This window comes from Manis javanica, chromosome 11 (assembly GCF_040802235.1).
Source record: "Manis javanica isolate MJ-LG chromosome 11, MJ_LKY, whole genome shotgun sequence".
Lineage (NCBI taxonomy): Eukaryota > Metazoa > Chordata > Mammalia > Pholidota > Manidae > Manis > Manis javanica.
Window position 1 is genome coordinate 109,067,901 of NC_133166.1, and position 14,433 is coordinate 109,082,333.

Sequence of the window (14,433 nt, forward strand, 5' to 3'; positions counted from 1 at the left end):
GATCTATTGATGGACACTTAGGTTGCTTCCATTTCTTGGCTATTGTAAATACTGCTGCGATAAACATAGGGGTGCATATGTCTTTTTGAGACTGGGCTCCTGCATTCCTAGGGTAAATTCCTAGGAGAGGAATTCCTGGGTTAAATGGTATTTCTATTTTAAGCATTTTGAGGAACCTCTATACTGCTTTGCACAATGGTTGAACTAATTGACATTCCCACCAGCAGTGTAGGACGGTTCGCCTTTCTCTACATCCTTGCCAACATTTGTTGTTGTTTGTCTTTTAGATGTTGGCCATCCTGATGTGAGGTGATATGTCATTGTGGTTTTTTAATTTGCATCTCTCTGATGATTAGCGATGTGGAGCATCTTTTCATTGGAGAAATGTCTGCTCAGCTCCTCTGCCCATTTTTTAATTGGCTTATTTGCTTTTTGTTTGTTGAGGTGCATGAGCTCTTTATATAATTTGGATGTCAACCCCTTACCAGATATGTCATTTATGAATATATTCTCCCATACTGTAGGATGTCTTTTTGTTCTACTGATGGTGTCCTTTGCTGTGCAGAAGCTTTTTAGCTTGATATAGTCCCACTTGTTCATTTTTGCTTTTGTTTCTCTTGCCCTTGGAGATATGTTCATGAACAAGTTGCTCATGTTTATGTCCAAGAGATTTTTGCCTATGTTTTTTTCTAAGAGTTTTATGGTTTCATGACTTACATTCAGGTCTTTGATCCATTTTGAATTTACTTTTGTGTATGGGGTTAGACAATGATCCAGTTTCATTCTCTTACATGTAGCTGTCCAGTTTTGCCAACACCAGCTGTTGAAGAGGCTGTCATTTCCCCGTTGTATATCCATGGCTCCTATATCGTGTTGACCATATATATATATATATATGCTTGGGTTTATATCGGGACTCTGTAGTCTGTTCCATTGGTCTCTGTAGTCTGTTCCATTGGTCTATGGGTCTTTTCTTGTGCCAGTACCAAATTGTCTTGATCACTGTGGCTTTTTAGTAGAGCTTGAAGTCAGGGAGCATAATTCCCCCTGCTTTATTCTTCCTCTCAGGACTGCTTTGGCTATTTGGGGTCTTTTGTGCTTCATATGAATTTTAGAACTGTTTGCTCTAGTTTGTTGAAGAATGCTGTTGGTATTCTGATAGGGATTGCATTGAATCTGTAGTTTGCTTTAGGCAGAATGGCCATTTTGACAATATTAATTCTTCCTATCCATGAGCACGTTATGTATTTCCATCTGTTGGTATTTTCTTTAATTTCTCTCATGAGTGTCTTATAGTTTTCAGAGTATAGGTCTTTCACTTCTTGGTTAGGTTTATTCCTAGGTATTTTATTCTTTTTGATGCAATTGTGAATGGAATTGTTTTCCTGACTTCTCTTTCTGCTAGTTCATCATTAGTGTATAGGAATGCCACAGATTTCTGTGTATTAATTTTGTATCCTGCAACTTTGCTGAATTCAGATATTAGATCTAGTAGTTTTGGAGTGGATTCTTTAGGGATTTTTATGTACAGTATCATGTCATCTGCAAACAGGGACAGTTTGACTTCTTCCTTGCCAATCTGGATGCCTTATATTTCTTTGTGTTGTCTGAGTGCTGTGGTTAGGATCTCCAGAACTTTATTGAATAAGAGTGGGGAGAGTGGGCATTCCTGTCTTTTGTCCAATCTTAGGTGAAAAGCTTTCAGCTTTTCACTGTTAAGGATGATATTTACTGTGGGTTTGTCATATATGGCCTTTACTATGTTGAGGTACTTGCCCTTTATACCCGTTTTGTTGAGAGTTTTTATCATGAATGGATGTTAAATTTTGTCGAATGCTTTTTCAGCATCTATGGAGATGATCATGTGGTTTTTGTCCTTTTTGTTGATGTGGTGGATGATGTTGGATTTTTGAATGTTGTACCATCCTTGCATCCCTGGGATGAATCCCACTTGATCATGATGGATGATCCTTTTTTTGTATTTTTGAATTCGGTTTGCTAATATTTTGTTGAGTATTTTTGCATCCATGTTCAGGGATATTGGTCTGTAATTTTCTTTTTTTGTGGTGTCTTTGCCTCGGTTTGGTATTAAAGTGATGTTGGCCTCGTAGAATGAGTTTTGGAGTATTCCCTCCTCTTCTACTTTTGGAAAACTTTAAGAAGGCATAGGTATTAGGTCTTCACTAAATGTTTGATAAAATTCAGCAGTGAAACCATCTGGTCCAGGGATTCTGTTCTTAGGAAGTTTTTAGATTACCAGTTCAATTTCCTTGCTGGTGTAATGGTCTATTCAGATTTCTTTCTGGGTCAGCCTTGGAATGTTGTATTTTTCTAGAAAGTTGTCCATTTCTTCTAGGTTATCCAGTTTGTTAGCATATGATTTTTCATAGTATTCTCCTATAATTCTTTGTATTTCTGTGGTATCTGTAGTGATTTTTCCTTTCTCATTTGTGATTCTGTTTATGTGTGTATACTCTTTTTTTCCTGATAGGTATGGCTAGGTGTTTATCTGTTTTGCTTATTTTCTCGAAGAAACAGCTCCTGCTTTCATTGATTCTTTCTGTTGTTTTATTCTTCTCGATTTGATTTATTTCTGCTCTAATCTTTATTATTTCTCTGCTTCTACTGACTTTGGCCCTCATTTGTTCTTCCTTTTCTAGTTTTGTTAATTGTGAGTTTAGACTGTTCACTTTGGATTGTTCTTCTTTCCGTAGATAGGCCTGTATTGCAATGTATTTCCCTTTTAGCATGGCCTTCTCTGCATCCCACAGATTTTGTGGTGTTGAATTAGTGTTGTCATTTGTCTCCATCTATTGTTTGACCTCTGTTTTTATTAGGTCATTGATCCATTGGTTATTTAGGAGCATGTTATTAAGCCTCCATGTGTTTGTGGGCTTTTTCATTTTGTGTAATTTATTTCTACTTTCATATCTTTGTGATCTGAGAAGCTTGTTGGTACAATTTCAATCTTTTTGAATTTACTGAGGTTCTTTTTGTGGCCCAGTATATAATCCATTCTTGAAAATGTTCCATGTGCACTTGAGAAGAACGTATATCCTGTTGCTTTTGGATAGAGTGTTCTGCAGATGTCCATCAGGTCCATCTGCTCTAATATGTTGTTCAGTGCCTCTGTCTTTACTTATTTTCTGTCTGGTTGATCTGTCCTTTGGAGTGAGTGGTGTATTGAAGTCTCCTAAAATGAATACATTGTATTCTGTTTCCCTCTTTAATTCTCTTAGTATTTTTTTTTCACATATGTAGGTGATCCTGTGTTGGGTGCATAGATATTTATAATAGTTATATCCTCTTGTTGGACTGACGCCATTGTCATTATGTAATGTCCTTCTTTATCTCTTGTGACTTTCTTTGTTTTAAAGTCTTTTTTGTCTGATACAAGTACTGCAACTCTTGCTTTTTCTCCCTATTAGTTGCATGAAATATCTTTTTCCATCCCTTTACTTTCAGTCTGTGTATGTCTTTGTGTTTGAAGTGAGTCTCTTGTAGGCAGCATATAGATGGGTCTGGTTTTTTTATCCATTCACTGACTCTGTGTCTTTTTTGATTGGTGCATTCAGACCATTTACATTTAGGGTGATCATCGATAGGTATGTACTTATTGCCAATGCAGGCTTTAGATTTGTGGTTACCAAAGGTTCAAGAGTGATTCCTTACAATCTAACTGTCTTAATTTAACTTAACTTCGTATGCTATTACAAACACAACCTAAAGGTTCTTTTTTCCCCCTCCTTTTTCTTCCTCCTCCATTCTTTATATATTAGGTATCATATTCTGTACTCTTTGTCTATCCCTTTTTGCATCTGCTTAGTAATTAATTGTTCTGCTTTGCTGTGGTTTTATTTCCCCTGGTGACATCTATTTAGCCTTAGGAATACTTCCATCTATAGCATTCCCTCCAAAATACCCTGTAGAGGTGGTTTGTCGGAGGTGGATTCTCCCAGCTTTTGCTTATCTGAAAATTGTTTACTCCTTCAAATTTAAGTGATAATCTTGCCAGATAGAGTATTCTTGGTTAGCGGCCCTTCTGCTTCATTGCATTAAATATGTCATGCCATTCCCCTTCTGGCCTGTAAGGTTTCTGTTGAGAAGTCTGATGATAGCCTGATGGGTTTTCCTTTGTATGTGATCTTTTTTCTCTCTCTGGCTGCTTTTAAAAATCTTTCTTTATCCTTGATCTTTGCCATTTTAATTATTATATGTCTTGATGTTGTCTTCCTCGGGTCCCTTGTGTTGGGTGACCTATGTACCTCCATGGCTTGAGAGACTATCTCCTTCCCCAGATTGGGTAAGTTTAAAGCAATTACCTCCTCAATGACACTTTATATCCCTTTTTCTCTCTCTTCTTCTGGTATCCCATAATGCGAATATTGTTCTGTTAGGATTAGTCACACAGTTCTCTCAATATTCTTTCATTCTTAGAGATCCTTTTTTCTCTCTGTGCCTCAACTTCTATGTATTCCTCTTCTCTAATTTTTATTCCATTTACCATCTCTTCTACTACTTCTAATCTGCTTTTAAATCCCTCCATTGTATGTTTCATTTCAGATACAGAATTTCTTAATAATTGTATCTCCATCTAAAATTTGTTCCTGAGTTCTTGAAAATTTTTCTGTACCTCCAAAGGCATGTTTATGATTTTCATTTTGAACTTTCTTTCAGGCAGATTGGTGAGTTCAGTTTCATTTGGCCCTTTTTCTGGGGTTTGTGAGATTTTGGTCTGAACCAGGTTCCTTTGATGTTTCATATGTCTGTGGCACCCTCTAGTGGCCAGAAGCTCCAGCCTCTGGAGGTGCTCAGCCCCTAGAGTAAGGCTGGGGGTCACAGGGGAGTGGCGCTGGTGCCTGGGGGGAGGAAAGAGCTCTTTCCTGATTCCTGGAGCAGTACCTGTCTCCAGTATCAGAGCCAGTGGGCCGAGCACATAGGTGTGAGCCTCTGTCCTTTGCATCTCTAGGTGATGTAGGCCGACCTCCCTCTGGCTGGCCTGATGCCAGTGCAGTGACGGCCGGTTTGTGAGACAGTGCCGGCAGGCCAGGAGGAAGGCGCAGCAGGCTGCATATCACAGTGGGGTCCTCAGAGCTGAGTAGGCAGCCAGTGGGATTGGGTGCCTGAAGCTCCTCAAAAGTTCCCAGCCAGCTGTGCTGAATACTCCTTGATGTCCTTGTCCACCTATCCCTTCTCCTACTCAGCAGGCTCCGTGCAAACCCCTTCCCCTTCAGCAGCCCTCTCGCCGCTAGGAAGCCTCTCAGACCGCCTGCCTTTCCCTTGTCCCAGAGTGGCTGGCTGTGGATCCCAACCTCCACAAACGGCTGGAATCTCAGTCTCTCAACACTCTGCCTGTCCCAGCTCCTCAACCCCACCAACCTCCAGAGTAGCACAGAATGTAGGTTTCTGCTCCAAAGCAGACCTCCAGGGCTGGGTGTTCAGCAGTTCTGGGATTCCAGCCCCTCCCCGTTCTGTTTCTCTTCCTCCCGCCGGTGAGCTGAGGTGGGGGAAGGGCTCGGGTCCCGCCGGATCAAGGCTTTTGTATGTTACCCTGTTCGGTGAGGTCTGCTGTGTTCGTGAGGTCTCTCTGCAGCCTGGTGCAGCCTTCTTTCCTGTTGCTGCTTTAGGGTTAGTTGTTTTAACTATATTTTCATACTGTTTGTTGTTTTGGGAGGAGTTCTCTGTCTCACCTCTTACGCCACCATCTTGAATTGTGTATTTTTTACTCAACAACAAATCTCAGTTCCAGCTAGCTACATTTCAAGTGCTCAAAGACCTTATAGGGTGACCATAGTGTACCATGGTTGAATAGATCAGAATTATTATTCTCATGGCTTACGCAGAATAGAAAGGAACTGTGACTAGGAACCCCAGTAAACAATGTTTTAAAGGGACCAGAGGAGACACGGAGGTGAATTTGGAAGCTGTTTCTGTGGTGGCAGAAATGGAGGAGAGGAGATACTCAGAAGGTGGAATTGACAGAATTTTGATAGGTTGGGAGGGAAAAAAGAAGCCAGGGCCAGTTTCCAGGCTCTGTCTTTCAGAACTGCGGTGTGCCTTTTGTGAGACAGGAAGGACTTGGTGAGGAAAGATTTGGTTGATGGTGGGTCTGTGCTGGAGAGCAGAAGCCCTGTTTTGAAGCTAGTAATTTGATGTGCTTGTGCGACATTCAAGGGGGAATGTCTGCTGATAACTGTTTACCTGAGTTTGAAGTGCAGAGGTGGTTTTACTGGTTTTATAAGTTTGGATCTCAACTGTGTTCATGTAAGTATTTCTAAAATTCATGGAAATGGCTTCCTTCAACAAAATTTTTTTTTTTTTTTAAGTTTCCCTGGCTTTGTTTCAGTTGCCAGGGCAACAGTGTGACAAGAGCAAATGTCAGCTGACAACCCAGCCATGATGGGCAGCTTGGGAGAGTGTGACAGGTAGTGTCTACAGTGTGAACCTTGTGGGTACCCCTACCTTAGCAGTTGTATAGAGGAGGAAGAGAGGAGGAAACTTTCAGCTAAGGAGGCTGAGAAGTGGCCAGTAAGATAACCAGGAGAATGTGACACCAGAGAAGCCAAGTGAGGAGAATGTTCCCATACGGAGGGTTTACTCGTCAGCTGTATTGGAAGCTCCAGAGAGTGAGGTGAGGCTGAGGGCAGAAGATTTTCATTTGAATTTGGCCCCATCTGGAGGTCATTGATGCCTTGAAAGAGCAGTTTCAGTTGAGTGTTACAGATAGACTCCAGATTGAACTGAGTTGAATGTGAATGTTACCAGACAAAGGGCTTGTTTTCTTACTTTTAAATAACCACTGCAAATCATTGAGAAGACCAGTCTAGTAGGAAAATGGATAAAGGGTATAAACAGACAGTTGGCAGAAAAGTGAGTTATAAATGGCTCTCAAAGAAACTGACAGTGCTCACAAGCAGCAGGCACATTGTTGACAAGGGTGTGGGACACAACATTCTTACATTGTTAGTGGGAGCATGGATAGTTCTGACCTCCCATTTGGCAATATGTATCTAATTAGAAATGCACATTATTTTATCCAGTGGTTGTACTCCTAGGAACTCTGGCATTTTTTTGGTAATATTAAAAATCGGTTGTAGCTTGGTTAAATCAATTGTAATACAAAGATAAGTCTTTATCAGGTAAAATATTTTATTCTCCAAGAGAGCAAATTTTTTTTTCCTACCATGCTGTATAAATCAAGATCTTTGAGAATGACTTGTTTTCCCTTTTTAGAAAACTATCAGTGGGTTTAGAAAATACAGGCCCCAGAAGGTATTTGTAAATGTGCCTTTGAAGAGCTATGTTAAGCTTGTTATTCTGCCTGGACTTTCTGCCTTTTAACACATTTCATGTAAGGTGTTAGTCTACATGCCCTCTCCAGCGATCTGTTAGGGTTCTTTCCAAGGACACTCTCCTGTTTTATATATGTGCTGGGTCATGCATCACAGGAAAGGTGGGTATGGCATATCTTACAAGCTTCATGTATGAATTCATGCTTCAGTTTACCTGACTGCACCTAAAAATAACCACAGTTCCTATCAAGAAAGTATCAGATTTTACTTGGTTTAAGTAATTGACAAAGTAAGCAAGCATTGATGTTTGAGAACTGTGAGTGTAACAGTGGGGATTGTAATATAGCTGTTCTGTGTGGGAGGAGAGTCGAAGTCACTTGCCCAGAGGGTGACTGGCCTGACCCTGTGTTCTAGGTCTCCCCCATTAGGCTTGGTGGTGTGAGGGATCATAGGATATTCTTGCAGCCCCAGGTTGAGGTGACCTGCCATTTTTGAGGGTGGTGTGGCTTTGATTACATCACAGTGGTTCTAATGGAGACCGTTTATATATGCTGCACTAATTTACTTATATTCACAGAGGCAATCTAGTTGAACTTTTTTTTTTTGACATTTTTTGGTTGAGAAGGTTGAAGACTAGAGATGTGAGTTTATTCATCCAAGATTATAGGCCACAAACCTTTGTTCGGTGCTTAGTTTTTAATGTGACTCAGAGCAATGCTGTCCAGTAGAGCTTTGTGTAATCATCTTTATCTGTACTCAGTGTGTACATATGTCCTGGGTTTAAATTAAAACCAAATTGAAAATTCAGTTTTTTCATCTTCCTAGCCACCTTCCAAGTACTCAATAGCTATGTGTGGCAGGTAGCTACTGTACTGGACAGGTCAGGAGCATTCAACTTTAAAAAAAAAAAAGATTTTTTTTTTTATAACTATAGAAGTGTTAGTGGTGGAGACCAAGGCTTTTGAGTATGATTAGAACTGACAGCTAGAAAGTAGATCTCTGTTCAAAACTAGGATAAGAAATTTATTCTTGGAGCTTGTAACTGGTTGTGTCTTTGGCCTTTTCTTGGTTCATATGCCATCCACTGTTTAGGACAACGATCAGGAACCTATATGAAGGTTCCTCTTAGGTATCTAGTTTTGCCAGTTGAAAATCCCATCCTTGGGTTGAGTTTTCAGCAAATGCATTTGTTTACCTTCATGGTGCTCAGCACATTTTCCAGGCTGTATACTTTTGTTTCACATATTTATCATTTGGTTACTAAAATGCCCTACAAAAAGTTACTATTGTACTCTAGGTTATAGAAGTTTTCAGCTTTTACATCAAAACAAATTGAGCTTGATTGTGTACTGGCCAGCTTAGTACAGCCTGCTGATTGGGATTGTGTAGTCATCTGTATCATTGCTCTACATCTTTGCACACTGTTGTCAAAACAGGCAGAGTTGATTCTCCAGGCTTTGCTTTGGATGCTCATTTACTAATCTATGACTTGGCTCCATTCTAATAGAGATGTAGATTGGGTTGGTTCATGCATGACTGCAGTGAATTGAGTGTTCACTGCAGTGAAATGAGTATCCATCATTTGGCAAATAGCCAAATGATGATGTAATTCAATCAGGTACCAAAATTTTTACTTAAAGTAATTTATATACATGATTTCGCTTTTAAAAGATGGTACTGTGGATTTACCTTGGTCATTGTATACTTTAAACAGTAGTCTTTTTGCATTGGCAGGTGGTTTTTGATTAATGGGTTAGAACCTTGGTGTTCTTGCCATAGTTTATAGTAAAATGATTGGGGTTTCTGAAATTAACCTGATGAAGAGTTACTAGCACATTTATGTATTTAAATTTTCATTGAAGGATGCCTCTGGAGTTACCCAAATTATTTAGTTTATTTTTTTTCCCAATTACAAGTGTTTATTGGCTAATTTTTGGTGATTTTCATATCCAAAATTTTTGTGGATTTTTTTTTTTTAATTCACAGTGTGCTAGGCATTGAGGATAAAGTGGTGAACAAGACCCCACAGAGATGCACTATCTTCCTTCCCATCTCATTATCTTCCATTTCTTTAGACTTGGAGAAATGGAATCAAGATCCACATTAAAATGACTCTGCGTTGACCTACCTTAGGAGTTCCTGATGTTAGTAAGAGATAGGGTTACTTGGCTTTGTGTGTCCAGACTTTGGGTCATATCACCTGTCTGTACTTGAGACGGTGTTTTTAGTTGTTTGTGTATGATCATGATATAAGGAGAAAATGCTTTCTTGCATGTTTGGTAATAGCTGTGGCTTCCTCTTGTGAATTTGCGTCTGTGAGGAATATCATGGAATTCATCTTAAAAATTTATATGAGAGCATGGGAACAGATTATTAACTGCTTTTTTTCCTAAAGTGAATTTTTAAAAAATCACTGTTTACAGAAGGGCTATTTGGAGTCAGGCCTTTCTTATTAACCTCAATGATAAAACAGGAATAATACCCAAGAGGATGGAGAAGCACTTGTGTAAGTAATGCTGGCACAAACGGTTAATTAAGGGTAAACAGGTCATTCTTGCTATTCTTGAGTTCTGTGAGTGAGTAAACAAGTACATATTTGGTATTGTTTAGTGGCGAATCTGTTCTTTTGCTGTTTTAGGCAACACCAGTCCTCATACCTGACTGATATTTTTATAATTATGTTGTTCTTACATTCGTTTCATTGGCCTTATTAATTGGAGTCAGTAGTATTAAAGAGGAGAGGCTCTTGGTGATAGGCTTAGAGTGTATGGCTATGGAAGAAAATGTGGCTCCTCTACAGATTACTTGGCAAAAATAAATATATTATCTTTTTCTTTTAATCTAGATTTTCTTTTTTAGGGGACCCTCTGGATCCATTTCCTCTGAGATGATAATGATATCAACTGCTGTGGACTGAGTGTGTCCTTCCAAGGTTCCTATTTTGAAACCTAATCCTCAGTATGATTGTATTTGGAGGCTGGGAGGGACCTTTGGGAGGTGATTAGGCGGTGAGGGTGGAACCCTGATGAATGGGATATAAAAGAGACCCCAGAGATTGGCTCGCCCTTCACAGCAGGGAAGGTGGCCCACTGCATTGGAGGTAGGTTCTCCCCAGACACTGAACCTGCAGATGTTGGGATCTTGGACATTCTAGTCTCTGGAACTGTGAAAGATAAATTTCTGTTGCTTTTAAGCTATCCAGTCTGTGGTATTCTGTTACAGCGGTCTGAGTAGACTAAGACATCAACTATTAAATTGTGCTTTATATTATTTATTAGCAAATGTATATTTTTCCTCCTTTAGCATCCACGATATCATGCTACTGCTTCCACTCCTTCAATAATCTGCTCTCTAGCTAGTCTCCTTTCTCCTTTCTCATTTTTATCCTTTCATTGTGATGTAAGACTTAAGGTTCCCTAGAAATTAAGTACTTGAGCCCTTTTTTGGAGCTTCTGTATATTCTTTAGGAGGAAACGTTCATCATTCTCATGCATCCCACCATCATCTATATATTTTAACTTTCAAGCAGACATCTCTTTCTGGTTTAATTCTCTTTCTTTCAGTGATTTCTTGTCATACTTTGGATACTGTCTGTTAAATTATTTCCAGGCCAGGATTGAACTCTTTTGTCTTCATTTTCTAAACAGTGCTTTCCTGACTTCTTCTTCACCATCAACAGTACCCAAAAGCTGAAATCAGACCCCCCCCCCCGCCGCCATTTTACTTCTCACTCCATTTATTCTTTCACCTAGTCCTGATTGATTCTTTCTGTAATTTAATTTGCTAATGTCTAAGCCCTGGCACCATATTTAAAGCTTTAATTACTTAGTTTCATATTAGGTTTATAAATCACTGAAACAAGAAAGTTTGGCCTTAATTTAGTCCAACTCCTTTATTCTATAGATGAAGAAACAGATTCAGTTTAAATGACTTCCCTTAGGTCACACAGCTAGTGAGTAGCTAATGTTACAGCTTTCTGGTCTCAACAATTAATACTTCTCTTTTTCTTCTATAGTGTCTTCTCTAACTTGCATTTGTCTCTTTGTTTTGCCCTCTACCTTTTGTGATAGAGGCTTTCCTGACATGTCTGGTAGTCTCTGGGCTTTAGTTCATGCTTAAAAGTCAGGGATACATACACACAACACACAGAGTTAAACCATATGAAATTCCCATCTTTCCCAGCTTTGTCTACTATTTATGAATATATTTAGCTCTCAGATTTCATTTCTACATAATATCCCCCACTAGAAGGAACCTTGGAGAAATGGCTGATTTCAAAGCTGAGGCAGAGAATGTCCAAGATGATCTGGAACATGTTGTTATGCCATGAAATAAGGAAGTGCTCAAAAAATAAAAAGCCCATAGGATTCTGTTTGAAGGGACTCCCATTGGCCAAATCAGGGACAATTTGAGCATACGAATAAATAATAACATTAATAAATGAAATAATGTGTGAGGCCATACCATTAATGAATTAAAGAATGAGTGGGGAGAAGGGAACATACTTACAGAAGTTAGAATGTCAACTGAAAATGTAGAAGGAATAGTAGAGTTAACAAAAAATCATGATTTTATAGCCATCAGAGTAACAAATGATTCAGAGAATTGCCAGTGGGTACTAAAACTATTGTGTGAGTGTTTTAACAACATAATCTCAAAATATTTTCCCACAGATTACTTATTAAATTACTGAGGGAAAGGTTGTTATTTTACAGTGGAGAAATGGCAGTTGTCATTATAACCAAGTGATCAGAGTGATCACCAGTAATGGGACAAATGACATCGTCTTGTATGACTGTGTGATACTTTAGGGGGAAAAAACTTCATTTATGTAGTATTCCTTCCAGAAATACATACTCCTGTATTCTCCAGAGATATTAGTGAAGTGAGATGCAAAGAAATGCTGAAGATCTGTTTCAGAAGAGACGAAGTGAAGGTGATTTATAATCCTGCGTGCGGTGAAGGGAGGTTGCCATCAGAGACATGATAGAACAGTTAGCAGAATCAGGATATGTACTGTATAACCCATATTCAACAATCAGTATATTAAATTCCTCATTGTGTAAGGTAATATCATTCTTGGGAAATCTGTAGTGAACTATTTAAGGGTAAGGGACTGATGGCTACAGTGACTCAAATGTTTGGGCTGTATGTGGAGGGGGTGGTGAAGCAAGAGTGATGTCATGATCAGCTGGAGATCTAGGGGAAGGCTCTTGTATTGCTCTTGCAACTGTTCTGCAAGGTCACAAGGGAAGTTTTTTTCCTGAAAGACTGGAATAAGAGTGGTTGGTTGAAGGGTCCAGTTATGGGTGGGGCTTCTTGGCTGTGAGCTTCCCGGCAGAGTTAGTAGTTGAGCTCCTTTTTCTGGCAAGTCCAAGTTTCAGTGTTCTCAGTTCTGTTTTTCTTGAGGTCAGTCAGATCACTCAGAAGACACTTTCAGTCTTCAGCCTGGCTGGGATTGTCAGGGCCCAGTAGGAGAATCTGGCTGGGGTGGCGAGGCAGTGGATGTGCCCGTGTCTTGGCATTCACTCTGCAGTTCATACAACCCCTCTATTCTCAGTGTGGCAGGCCATCTGCAGCTGTGCCAGGATCTCCAGTTCAGAGATCTTCCTTCTTGGCTTCCTCTTGTCATCTGCTTGTATTGCAAGAGGGAGAAGAGGGCAAGGAGATTTAGGGCTCTAAGTTCTTTTTCAATGAGTATTTCTTTTGCTCCCTTCAGCACTCCTCCATTTGTTCATCTTCTCCTTGTCCTTGTGGATTGTGTCTTTAAAAAACAAGACAAAACAATGAACACGGGCCTTTTAATGTAGCATTTCAATGTTCAACATACACTTTGAAAAACATTTTTTTATTAAGGTCCTGTTGATATTCACTCTTATGAAGATTTCACATGAAAAAACAATGTGGTTACTACATTCACTCATATTATTGAGTCCCCCCCACACCCCATTGAAGTCACTGTCCATCAGCGTAGTAAGATGCCACGGAGTCACTACTTGTCTTCTCTGTGCTACACTGTCTTCCCCATGATCTCCCCCACACCATCAACATACACTTTTTACCCAGAATTCCCGTTCCACACTTGTACACTATTCTATACTCTTTTCTATCTTTTGATCTTATTTTTTGTATTTTCAGACTTTAGAATGAAAAAGTTTCTTAACATCAGTAATATAAACCCACTCTTTCCCCTAATTAGTCTACATGAAAAGACTGTGAGCAATTAAAGATCCTTTTCCAGAAAAGTGGGTTATATATCAGCATATTTGTTATGACTTCATAAGCACCTGGGTTCATAATGCTGCCAGCACTGTTGATGGCTGTGTTTTCCTTTGGCTTCCCTGGATGAATGCACAGCACTGGAGACTGCAGCTCCACTGGGAGCCTGTGGTTGACTGGCCTACGAGTGAGTGAAGTGTGTGGTCTTGGCGGGTGAGATGAGATCAGAACTACCTGTGATGTTTAGTACTTCTTACACTAACTTGCTGAGCTGATCGTGTCTAAGGAGTGTACCTGAGTGTGGTGGTACGTGATCTGTTCTTATGACTGAAAGCAAAAACGTAGATGATTAAGTATACCTCTTCAAGTGTATATTCAAAAAGCACTTAACTGATAAAATGTTTGTTTTTAGAATTACATATTCTCCTTTCCATTTTAGCCTAGGTTTTTCAGTTTTTGTTAATTCGTTTTATTTCAACAAGCAATCACCTTTGTTTCTATTAATCTTACTTGAGGGAAAACATTGAGTTGAGATCACAGTGTAATGTGACTTTTATGCAAGAAAGGCATTAAACGAACATTTTTTTTTTTGCGATGCCATGTATACTGGATTTCTAAAGAGTATATTATCCTTAGTTTTGAGTCTTTTTCTGTGGTACTCTGTCATGAATGAAGTGCCATGGAGGACACATTATAGTCCTTTGATGAAAAGCATTTGTTAATTGACATTAGAGACAGAATTTTGCTATAGCTAGTATTTCAGTGACCTTAATGTTCTGCTTACAGTTCCTAGTAAAACAGTTTGATTATTTAAATGTGTTACACGGGGCTACTTTGGGGGATTTAGAAGGAGATACTTTTAAAGTTTGTTTTTATATTTTAAAGTATGATGCCTTTCCAGTCAACCCTATGTTGGATTAAA

The 14,433-nt window shown here is 39.3% G+C and overlaps 1 protein-coding gene across 24 annotated transcripts in view; it reads left to right on the plus strand.

Moving 5' to 3' along the window:
- PPP6R3 (protein phosphatase 6 regulatory subunit 3) overlaps positions 1–14,433 on the plus strand; it is a 137,458-nt gene that overhangs the window by 18,475 nt on the left and 104,550 nt on the right. The gene's annotated exons all lie outside the window — the stretch shown is intronic.